This window comes from Psittacula echo (assembly GCF_963264785.1).
Source record: "Psittacula echo genome assembly, chromosome: 6".
Classification (NCBI taxonomy): Eukaryota; Metazoa; Chordata; class Aves; order Psittaciformes; family Psittacidae; genus Psittacula; species Psittacula echo.
This window is the reverse complement of record NC_137743.1, coordinates 6,100,291-6,113,074: the sequence shown is the minus strand read 5'-3', so window position 1 is coordinate 6,113,074 and position 12,784 is coordinate 6,100,291. Positions and strand designations below refer to the sequence as shown.

The 12,784-nt window shown below is 39.2% G+C and overlaps 1 protein-coding gene across 2 annotated transcripts in view; it reads left to right on the top strand.

The window, feature by feature from the left end:
- The window catches only part of PLPP4 (phospholipid phosphatase 4), a gene marked incomplete at both ends in the record, with an annotated part of 58,026 nt that overhangs the window by 8,237 nt on the left and 37,005 nt on the right, over positions 1 to 12,784 (top strand). The window lies entirely within an intron of this gene.

Genomic DNA, 12,784 nt, shown 5'->3' with positions numbered 1-12,784 from the left:
TGTAGGCTAGAGTAACGGGTTTACAAGTGGTGGTGTAATTAGAAGTGGCTGAGTAAGATTACTTATGCAGATGAATTTCAGAGAATTGGGTGAGGGAGTGAAAAAGGTGACAACAGGGATATAGAAACACCTTTTCTGAGAACAAATAGAAATAATTCAGCTGTTTAATTGAGAAATCTGTGGAGAATGGCAGCAATTTTCACATGTAAGCAGCTGCCATAAAGATGTGGAGAAGAGAAGGCTGCGTGGAGACCTCAGAGCAGCCTTCCAGTATCTGAAGGGGGCCTACAAGGATGCTGGGGAGGGACTCTTCATCAGGGACTGTAGTGACAGGACAAGGGGTAACGGGTTCAAACTGAAACAGGGGAAGTTTAGATTGGATCTAAGGAAGAAATTCTTTACTGAGAGGGTGGTGAGGCACTGGAATGGGTTGCCCAGGGAGGTTGTGAATGCTCCATCCTTGGTGGTGTTCAAGGCCAGGTTGGATGAGGCCTTGGGTGCCATGGTTTAGTGTGAGGTGTCCCTGCCCATGGCAGGGGGGTTGAAAGTGGATGATCTTAAGGTCCTTTCCAACCCTAACTATTCTGTGATTCTATGTATGAAGAAGGCAAACTGCTCTTCGTGTCCTTCGGGAATTGTATAGAAAGGAAAGATTTTTAAGCGTGTAACAAGGGAAACAGACTGAATGTGGGGGTTGTAAGGACTCTGAGTGCTGTGATGGATTGCCGGAGGCATATTGTCTGAGGTAGGGTCTCCTCCAATGGTAATTTTAAAAAGCAAGTTACACTATGGTATCTTGGGAGTATTTCACATAAAGTTTTGCTTTGCTGCGTGGCTGCCAGGAGGCAGACGAGGTGGTCTTGTAAGCTGGCATGAGTCAGTTTAGTGGATCAAGTCCACTTAGTAGTTTATGCTGCCTGAGAGTATGCCAGTGTGTGTGTGAAATTTGAAAAACCTTAAAGCAAAATCTCTTGTATGAGGTTTTTGGCTCGTGTTGATGGGCAGGAAGGAAAACTGTTACCTGGAGAGCACTTTAGCAAAGGCTGAGCAGAAGCTGACAATCCCTTTTGGCTGGAGGGCAGCGCCACACCAGATATCATGTTCTAAGTATTTTGCACTGATGAGGTTGCGGGGTAAATAAAATCCTACATTAGGTGAAATGTTTCACTTTGCAAACTTGGGGTTCGGCATCTTACTCTATTTTGAGTGAAAAGTCTTACTACTACTTTAGAATCTATAATGAAGATGTAAATGTCAGCTCAGAAATCTTTCAACTCTGAAGGATTTGTGGCACCCTGCCAGTGTTGTGAAGCCTTGCGAATCGAAAACAACAGAGGAGACTATCATTTGATATAAAGTGTTATATTTTCATTAGCTGCCAATTTTCACTAATGGGAGATCAGATCTAATAGCCTGAACTGTAATCTCATAGCCTGCAGAGGGGCCATTAATAATTTCATACATCTAGTGCCCAAGGTGCTTTACTATTGATGTTGGACTTCAGTCAGTGCTACAAAATGCTGAAAGTGATGTTCCTATTCTTCATTACTATATCTTTATATCCTTTTTTTTTTTTTTTATTTAAACATTATTAATGCTCTGGAATGTGTAGTTATTCATACAAGTGGTTTTGGATTGAGTGATTTTAATATAGTTGGATATCATTGTGACTATCATTAGGCAGGTCTCTTTTTTTCCCCAGAGAGTAATGAAGTCATTGCATACAGCAACTGTGAAGGAAAAACTGGAACAAAACAACTTGCAAATTTGTATTACATTTAGTAAATAACTTGGCCAGAAAAGTGCCTCTTTATTAATCACAAAGCGTTTTACTTAAAAAAATAGTCTGAGAATGTGTTTTGTCACTTAGCTGTAGTTGTGGACAATTTGTTTGATATTCCATAGTCCTCACATTTATTCAGCCTATACCCCTTGACTATATAACATTATGTGACGATAAGCTTCACTGCCATACAGGTCCTCTTTCAAGGTCTGTCCATCATATATTTAAGGGGAAAAGTGGTGCATAGCAAATGGGATACGAATCATAAACATTCGTGTAATACACATATTATGGAGGAAAAATAACTTGGCGGCAAATTATCAAGACGTGTTCATATTACTAAAACTCAGGTTCTGGTGAAAAGCTGAGTGAGAAAGAAAAAATCTTGTGCAGAAGTACTAGGTTTTTGATATGGGGCTTTTGGTGGGATTGGGGGGCAATGGGTGCTGAAGACGAGATCCTGCAGCATGGAGGAACGTGTTAGTGTGTTTTAGAGATTGCTTCTGAATAAGTTGCTAGGGTTAAATTGTCACTTCTTAAAAGAGCGATTGCAGGAGGGGGAGGAGTGAGTAGCATTGAAGAAACAGTGAGCTACAAAGGAACTTTTGGGGAAGGAGTGATGGAGGGACAGAAATAACTGAGAGGGAAAGCTTTGGTCACTATGAGAAACTTGGCATTTTTGTGAGTTTAACTCCTGACTTGCATTTCAGGTCCAAGCCTACAGTCAATAGGAGTGTGGCAGATACGTATGAAAACAGAAGGAACTATCAGACTACTCAGCTCTGCCAAATTGCTGTGAAGCTAGGATTGTTGTCCAGGGAACTGTTGAGTTGTTTGGCTGAAAACAGTTTCAGATGTAATAAAAATAAGCATTAAAAACCATCAAAAGCAAAATTTTGACTGTCTGCAGTGTGTTTTGGTTCACTACTCAGGTTCACTACTCAGGTACGTGCTTAGGTGAGTTAAACCTGTAATAGGAATTCTATTTTTCACATAAGATTCATGTACAACTGCCAACTTTGGAACTTCTAAAGGGCTCCAGCAATGTTCATATACTGATCCTTTCATTTCTCCTTTCTCCTCAGACACAGACACATTAAAATGGCTTTTGTGAAATAGTTTACAACACAGGGTCTATTTAATAGAAGTAGAGCACAGAGGTAATAATACCATAAATCATGCTTTTTATTAACTAAAAGAGATCATACAATGAAAACGGTAGCCAATAGTTTTCCTTTTGTTGGCATGTGTTATTTCTGTAAGACTACAACTCTTAATTATCTCTGTAGTAGTGCAGCTGTACCGCATTGCCTGAAGTATCGTACATTGACAGAATAAGTAGCAGCTCTGACCTGCTTGTGTGGTACTTGAAGTGTACCCCTGCTCTTTCTGAGCAGGGATCACAAGAACTGAACTGCTGCTAAATGCCAAAACAAAAATGGCTTTGTCTCAGCATGGTTTATTTTATATCCTGCTGGCCAGAAAGCAAAAGACGCAAAGATCACTTTCAATATGAGGTCAAAGGAAAGGAAAAATAATGTAAACCAAGCCAAAATATGTCAATTTGACTCATTTTGCAGTGGTTTTTTTCTCTTGTTTAGATATACTCAGTCATGTCTCCTGCTCTTCTGTTCAAAGCTATAATGTAGCATAACCAACTGTTCCCTCTTTCTTCCTTTCACTTTGCTCATTTCCAAATAGTCCCCTTTTGTAGAGAAGAAATGATGGTGAAAATGTTGTATCTAAGCTAGTTGAGTATAATAATGCCTGGATGCTCATTTTTATTCCTATTGTGGGAGTTTTCTAGATTCAATCACTTCATAGTGGCAATAATGATACTCAGTGATATTTAGTGCTACTTGCATTCAGAGTGCTCAGCCCATGAGCAAGGAGAGTATATGAATTGGAAGGTTTTGTATTAGGTGTGCAAGAACAAGAGGCTGGTGGTGTTAATTGCTTGTTCTTGTGCTATTCATGCATGCTCAGATAATCCTTTCCCTTTCCTATTAGGTTTAGTACAACTCAAATAATGTCACAGGAAGGAAATTGTTTACCCAGAGAGAGTTCAAATACCAGGGATTGAGAAAGCAACAGAGGTATAATTTAGGTACTAAGGAAACTAACATTAGGTTTAGAACTCCAGGCTATCCTCTCATTTTCAGCACTGTGAAAAGATTGGTGGTTCACTATTTCATAGTGGGTATTCTAAGAACAGTTGCATATCATTTATATATTATTTTATAAGATGCAGGATTTATTTTCAATCTCCTGTTGTGAATCTATATTGTTGCTAGTTCCAGATCTGAGGTTTTAACTGAGCCCAGGCTCCCCAGCTGTTGCCTCCTTGCTGATTCAATTAATTCATATTGTATCTTGAATGTGGACCAAACAAGGAAGAGAAAATTTGAGCAGAGGGGTTGTGTCTGGTTTCAACCTCTTTCTGTGCTTTTATATATCAGTGTGAATACATGTGGCTCAAGTCACGCGCTGCAGCAGACTTGAGCCTAATCTCAGGCATAGCTGATGAAGCCTTTACAAATACAGCCTCAGACGCTCTATCTGAGAAGGGTACAATGGCTCAATAGCCATTGAGAGACACTAACTGGCACAGGCTCCATCATCTAGTTAGACATGTTCTGGCTGAAGAACCTGTACCACGTTGTGGTTGGCTTTGTTATCCCAGGAATAGTACATTTGCTATTCCAGGAATAGCTCACTGGGGTGCAATACTAGCTGAAAGGAGAAGAGTAGAGAGGGTGGCCAGTTGACTTTGGAAGAAGTCATACCCCCATAGCTGTAAAGTTAGTGGATATGAAGCAAATCTGGGAAACCTGCTAGCAAGACTGAACTAAAATACTGGAAGGTGTCTTCTTGCAGCACGTCTGGGGAATATGACAGCCATGGTAATGTGTTTATTTTTAAAACTGCATCAGAATTTATTTTCAATCCCTTCTTAATCAAAATGATTTCTCATCTATCTGAAGGGCTGATGTGGGCATATGTGCTAATTGAATGTCACACTGCAATTGCTAGCTAATTTAAAATATTCACAAATATTCTCCATTAAGTGATACTGACTCATCTGAAGCCCAGCTACCCCTTGAGAACCAGTTCTCTACTTGCTTACCCCCAAAATATTGTCCTTTGTCCTTATCAGCCCAGGATTTAATTCCATTGACTTTTTGCTTTTCCCTACATAAAAGTTTCCCCACAGAACTAAAAGGGGGGAAAGCTGTATACATTCAGATTAGAATGTCAAATGTCATCCAGAAGTGAATGAAGGCTTTGGTTTAGCTTCTCAAAACCAAGGAATTTATAAAAAAATGGATCCAACTTGCAGTGTTGCCAGAGCTCCATTCAGCACTGAATAAGAACGGAATTAAAGAAGCTTTTTGCAACATATTTCTTACCATTTACTTTCTGACAGTGCTCCTTGTGCCTACAAACAGAAGGTTACTGCAAATGAAGAGAGGCATCAGATCTTCTAATTTCTGAAGCAATAAAAACAGCTTCTGAATTATCTTTGTAGGGTGTTCCTTGTGAATATTAACTACCCTGTTCCTGCAGGACACTCAAACCCAGTAAAGCTCTGCATTAAGAATAGATTGTTCATCAGAAGTGGTAGGTGTATATGCTGCATGGCATTGTTTTGGGAAATAAAAGGTTTTAGCTGTTAAAAAGGTAGAGATAATTTATTGATACAGCTGCTTTTGTATCTTAATGTGAATGTAAATTACTTAATTAATTGGTTTTAGGGAAGTTATAAGATGGTGGTTATAATAACACGTTTCCATCAAAGCCAATGAAGAACCAATACACATTAATTTCACATTCAACTAATATATGCATCTTATGCAATCAGTATCTATTGCAATATAAATTCTATTATATTTTAAACTTAACTCTACTTTTGATTTCCATGGTGAAGTTAAAGCTGTTGCATTCCTACTTGAATTTTTGTCAGAATTCCAGTGCAGTTAATCACCAAACTGGGAGCCTTGCTTTGATACTGGTATTGCCACTTCTTACTGGAATGAATAATCCTACCTTGCTTTGTAAAACAGTGGCAGAAAACATCAAATCTCTTGATACCCAGTGCTGTACCTTAACTATAGGGAAAGTTTCTCTATCAAAAGTAGAGTTATATTTTTAATTTCTGTCAGCTCCTTCGTTGGTGAAATTGTAGTCATATTTTTTTGTAACCCAATACCTAATTCCCTTCTTGATGGCTGAGGAAATGTGGATTTCCCAGATTTAGAAATGAAATGGCTCAGATCTCTTTCCTTATGCTAACCTCTATGCGAACATAAAGCTATCTTATCATGCTAATACTCATGGACAGCAGCATTTCAGAAACTGAACTGCTCCAACTCTGTGGAGACCAGAATGATGATGATGATAAACCACAGGCATTGTTTCTTATCTCACCTTGTCATTTTTGTGTTCCCTTCTGTTCTGTTAATTTTGCATTCCAGCCACACCATTTCAAGCTTTTCATATTTTGCCTGTCTTTGTGGGAGTTCCCAAAATAACCACTAAAAAGTTACATTTCTTTTTTCCTTAATATTATCTGTGGGGAATAAAGAAGACCAGGTTTTCTCATGGAATGAGAGTAAGTTTTCTCTCCAGGTATATCAAGTAACATGACATGAAAGCTTTTCCCACTGTTAATATGTTCCAGAATAGATAAGTTGATGTCTTAGATTCAAATGTGAGCAGAGGTGACGCGAATAAGGAGTGTTCAGAGTGGTGTACCCAGCCCGTATCAACACGGGGGTCTTTCTGTTTAGCCTAAGTCACTTGTTGGAAACCCGTAAAGCAAATCCTGTCTTTCAGAAGATAATTTCTATCTCCACAGCTGTTATGCCCTATGATGTGTTCTACTTTATGGCTCTTCATTCAAAATGTTGGTGCTGTGAATCTGTTGTGTGAGTACCACTCACTGAGTTAAGTATTGTGTGTATACTCTGTAATGAGGCCAACCCATACAGAGACTTACCAACTTCAGCATCACTGATGCTACACACAACTACACAGTTTTAGTGTCAGGACAACTGATTGCACAATCTAACATGGCAGGTACACTATAAAAGCTTTTACTACTAGATTTAGGACCTAGTTTGGGGAATACTCAAGGAAATATCCCTGTAAGAAAGTTCCAGCAGCTCATTTGCAGCTAACCCATTTCTGTGGGAGGAGCACCAGTTGGTTTGCCCAAACAGAGTTTTGCAACAGGGGAAAGGTGGTCAGAGTCAAACTTTTCTTCCACAAGCCCTCAGTGGTAATTTATATGGGTCATGAACACCTGCTATCTCTTCATTACTTGCTCCAATGAGGAGTTGCATCCAAAGCTACTTTAGGACCCAATCTGCTTACAAACAGCTTAGAAAAGAGGAGGTCATTAGGTATCTGGTATAAAAACCTAACACAATCACAAGTTCATGTTCACTCTCTTCTGGTGCTTTGGCATGCCATTTGTAATTCTCTGTCCTCTTATAGTTACTGTCACTTGTTACTTGGGACAAACCTTGTCTGCAAGAGACAAGGCAAATGCCCCCTTTCCCCCCAACAAACAAACAAACACACAAACAAAACCCCCCTTGTATGTCCCTTAGTTGAAAATCCCCTTGTACATCCTTTACTTGATGCTTAAAACAAGGGAGCAGTCTTTAACCTTCCAGTGTGCTAGGAACTCTTCCAACAAAGCAGATATCTGAGTCCTCAAATTTGCCAGGGTCAGAGCCCCTGTGGAATTTCACGTTGTTACTCTGAAAATGAAGCTGTTGGCCAATGGCAGTCCTTGTAAACACTAGAAAGTGCTTCTAAGGTGAATGCTAGACATGATTTCATTGCTGGTAGCTTCTATCTTTCTGTAACAGGATACAAAAATACAGTCCTAATGGGACCATCTATCCTATTCCTGTCGTTGTCACTAGATTGGGAACGTACTTCTCTACTCTAACATTTAAAGTTTTCTACTTCACCAGTGCAGTACTGTTTATTGCTCTGTGATTTCCAATGTCATTGCTACTTGATTTCATGCTGCTGAATGCCAGAGAATAGTAGCTACTATAAGCAGTGTTTGAAACAGTAAGGTGAGATACCAAACAATACCCTGCTGTTACTTATGTGAGCTTAAACCACAACAGGAACACATGATGGAAGAACAGATCAAAGACTCCATGAGGATATTTACACAATGTTTGATTCATTCACGACCAGTGAATGGTTTCATAAAAAACCCCCATTATTTGTCCATATAATCACAGAGCTTTTACCTCGATCAGTTTGTGATGTGGTGCTTGTATAGAAACTGTCTCCCATGGATACATGCTGTTAAATGGAAATGAAGCTAACGTACCTTGGAAGTGCTTGTGTCCTCAGAAAAGAGCATTTTTTTCAGTGTAATATTGTAGGTAGAATGTTGGAATGTCTAAAGCAACCTCTGGCGCTTGGGTACCTATTCCTCACTGATGTTTTTAAGGGAATTTTAGGGTTGCCATTTCCCTTGGATTGCTTTGAATTTCACTGTTAAAGGCTCTTGAAGTTAAAGTTTTGTACCTTATTACATGTTATTGGGCTGAAGTGTTCAAAATCCTGCTTGTTAAATTGTTGAAAATGTTGCATGAATATGTCAACACGCAGAAAATGCAAGGCTAAAAAGCTAAAATTTAATGTACTAATATGAAGTAAGCATCCTAAGTTGCCCACCTGCTAGCAGGGGATGTTATATGATGGAGCTTGTATTTTCAGACATAACAGAAAATGTCTAGAAACCAGTTTTCTTTATCCAAGGATTACATTCATTTCCAGTAACATCTACTCATTTAAACAAGCTTGTGCTGGCTTATGAATAGTTATAGACTGTACTTTTGGTTAGAACGAAGGAACATAGATCACCAAGTGTCAGGCTGCTTAGAAACCAGTATGTCCTCATGATTGTTTAATAGGGTACAGAGGGAATTGCCTTCAAGGTAGTGAAATGTTGTATCCAGTCCCCACCACTGATGCTTCAAAAAAAAGAAGAGAATTGCTCTCTTATGGGTCCTGACATAAAAATTTAATTAGCAGCTGAGCTCCTTCTGAAGATGGAAAAAAAGTGATTTCTTTTGAGATAGTCACTTCCCTTTAACCGTTTATTTCATATTGCTCTATTGTTCATGCAGGCAAGATCTGCTGCCTTCTGCATCTATTATTTTTTCTCTATCAGTAATGGTTTTAAAATGATTTTGCCTCTGTGATGGGTATAGAATCATAGAATAGTTAGGGTTGGAAAGGACCTTGAGATAATCTAGTTCAACCCCCTGCCATGGGCAGGGACACCTCACACTAAACCATGGCACCCAAGGCTCTGTCCTACCTGGCCTTGAACATGGCCAGGGATGGAGCATTCACAACCTCCCTGGGCAACCCATTCCAGTGCCTCACCACTCTTACAGTAAAGAACTTCCTCCTTATATCCAATCTAAACTTCCCCTGTTTCAGTTTGAACCCGTTACCCCTTGTCCTGTCACTACAGTTCCTAATGAATAGTCCATCCCCAGCATCCTTGTAGGCCCCCTTCAGATACTGGAGGCTGCTCTGAGGTCTCCACGCAGCCTTCTCTTCTCCAGGCTGAACAGCCCCAACTTTCTCAGCCTGTCTTCCAGATGCCAGCCCCATGTAACCCAGTTTCAGCATTTTTATCTACTTTTTGCATTATGTTTCAGCACATTTGAACACTATTCTTGAAAGACATTCAGAACATGAATAGTAGGAAGAAAGGGATGCATAGTCTGAATTAATATGCAAATCTGCTGCTATTAAATACAATAGTAGCTATAATAATTATTAGTTTCATTGATCAATATGTTGAAATTAATCTTTCTTTAGAAGAGTACAAAGACATTAAGTATGTACTACTCAGAGAATCAGTCTTCAACTAGAATCAGATGCTATGTATGTTATTTGTAGTTCAATAAATTGGGCAAGATATTGGAAGAATAGATTCTGAAGGAAATAGTATCACCTCACCCTGACCTTGAATCTTGGGCTGAGGCTTAAAAAGTAGAGCAATCAATTCCTACCCACTGCAGAATAACCTAACCTCTTTCCTGTAGTACATAGAAAAGAAACAGATAAAGGCAGCTCCCAAGGACACCACTTTTTGCCTAAACTTTACCAATCACTTGAAAAAAAAAAGAGGTATAGTTAATTGATAAATACAAAGCTAAATCCTTTGGACAGCAGGAAAGAACTGGAGTTAATGGCACCAGGGTGGTGAGGCACTGGAATGGGTTGCCCAGGGAGGTTGTGAATGCTCCATCCTTGGCGGTGTTCAAGGCTGGGTTGGATGAGGCCTTGGGTGGCATGGTTTAGTGTGAGGTGTCCCTGCCCATGGTGGGGGGGGTTGGAACTGGATGATCTTCAGGTCCTTTCCAACCCTAACTATTCTATGATTCTATGATTGTAGTTTCATCTCTACATGTGTTATTTTCCTCTTAAAAGAATGAAATTTTATGATTTAGCATGTATTTGTGGTGTTGTATTATGACGTGTGTGAGAGCTATACATTTGACTTTAGCTTAATTTCTCAGATTTAAACAACTATACTTTAATCTTAGTTTTCTTACATTAGAAGGAGACAGGAAACAAAAGAACAAGAAGAGCCCCAAACCTTTAGCTCTGACATTCATAATGTCAAATATCTTTATGTCAAATTATGTAAATCTCTGGTCTAATGTGACACATTTTCCAGAAGTGCACTGGTACATTGATATATTGTGATCATCTTGAAGCATAAATGTTTGTCTATTGGTTGGTTTTTGCAATTAGAAATGCTTCGGGGCCTGGCTATGTCAAAGAACGTGTCTGTTCTTCAAGGCATATCCACGAGTCCTAGTTCTTTGAGAGCTGCCTCAGAACAGCCAGATCAACAGGTACCTGAGGGAGTATGTCAGAAAAGAGGTGACTGGGTAAAAGACTTAGTTATTGAAACCCAACTGTCGTCTTTCACTTCTTGTATATGTCCAGACATGCATGTGCTTATCTATTTATTTATGTTCACAGTGGTGAAGTGCATCCTGGCCATAGATCCTACATATTTCTCTGCAACAAATAGGTCTGGACAGTATAGCTGTCAGTATATAGCTGGACAGTATAGCTGATTTTGCTGTTCAGCTTTCCCAGATGACATGTGTAGGATGTCATACTCAGGCCTGTGACTTTACTTGGCGACTGAATCCTTTCAAACAGCAGTTCATTGCTTCTAGCTGCTGTCAATATCTTCAAAGACTGAAAATAAAAATAATACACTTTAGGACTCACAGATGAAATTTGGGAACAAAGTTGCTTGCATTGACCAAAAATCAACCTTTATTTTTCTAGTGAAAGGGAAAAACGATAGAATGAATTTTTCGTAGATGATGTGTTTTATTTCCTGGAAATGTTCTCTTTATAAATGTTTCCCTTATTCATGTTTTGCACAAGCCAATGTTTTTTAAACATAAAAAAGATTGAAGTTTTCATCTTGAAAACATTGAAACAAAGTGTTTTGACACTTCTGAAATTCACTTTGCACCTGCTTTGGAGAGCAGGGTCAGACTCTGGTTTTGAAGAAGCTGAGTATAATAGTAAATATTCTCCTTGCAATACCAGACTCCTTATCTTTCTAGAAGAATCTGGTTGTCCACGTAGGCCAGTAAGGGAAACATAACTATTGGTACAAGTGGCGAGATTGTGTGAGATTGCTGATTTTGCTGGTTTTGTTTAGGAAGAAGAGGGTGGTTGGGCTCTTCGGAGTAGACAGAGTTTTGCACCTTCTGTTTAGTGGAAGTCTGAGCATGTTCCAGGAAGGAGGGTCAGTAGTAGTGTGTGCTGGGGATATGGAAGACTGTAGCTGGTGCAGAGATTATACTCTATGGTAAGAAAATGAAGAAGAGCTGGTCATTGCTCAGAAGAGGTGAAAATAAAGATTTCCTAAGACCCAGAAGATCAGACAAGTTTTGTTTGGGAAATCGCTGACCTGGCTAGATTTGAGGACTTGTCTTCACAAAGGGAGTGCAGCTCCCTTCAGTGTACAGCTGAATTTTACTCTGCTTTACAAATTGCTTTGAGCTTTTTCTATTTACACAGTCAATTGTAGCTGTTACCTGTATAAAACCTTTTTTTTTTGGGGAGAGGGGGGGAATTTAAAGCTCTTCTTGGGAAATTTACAGTAAAGACAGATCTGGGCCACTGCACCTCTGTGTTCTGGCTCTATGGGCTTATTAGGTAAGACCAATCTGGAGAAAACTGGTCCTCATGTCTGCTTTCCACAGCCATTCTTTCAGTCCTGCTAAATTAGCCCTGAAATGAGTAATGTAAAGCCAAAACTTCCCATGAAGGCTGATATGTCTTCAGAGCTAAGAAGAGTTAAGGGATAGTGAAGGACTCCAAGGTAAAAATGGAGTATGGTTTTAATGAATAGAGGTAATTTATGGAATCTTTAAAAGCTTTTGAAACAAAACAGTGGGTGGTTTTGGTTCTTTTGTTCATTGGTTTCGTTTCTTGTTTTCTTGTTTGTTTTTTAAGAGAGCTAAATTAAACAAGAATGGACATTAAACCAGTCAGATTTGATAAAATTAGTTAGATTCTTCTTAAGCCCGATAGCCAAATCAAAATACTGGCAATCTGAATGTGCTTCTGTGAGCCCATCCTGTTTTAGGAGTAAGTCTCTTTCAGAGATATTCTCTGAAGTTATCTGTTCTTTCTATCAGTAGAAGGAATTGTCTGGGCTGCTTCTTTCTCCCAGCTTTGTGATCCTGCAAATACAACTGTCATGCTTCAAAGTCTGGATCTTGACATTTGAAAGACGCGTTTTGGATTTGATATTTCGGATATGGTTTCTTCGGTATAAAACATCTGCTATGTGATTTTTCTAATCCCACAATATTCTTGGCACACTTCTCTCACCAAAACAAAAAAAGGCTATTTATTCTCCACACTAAAGTTTATGGACCTGTCATGAAGTTGAAGAATATA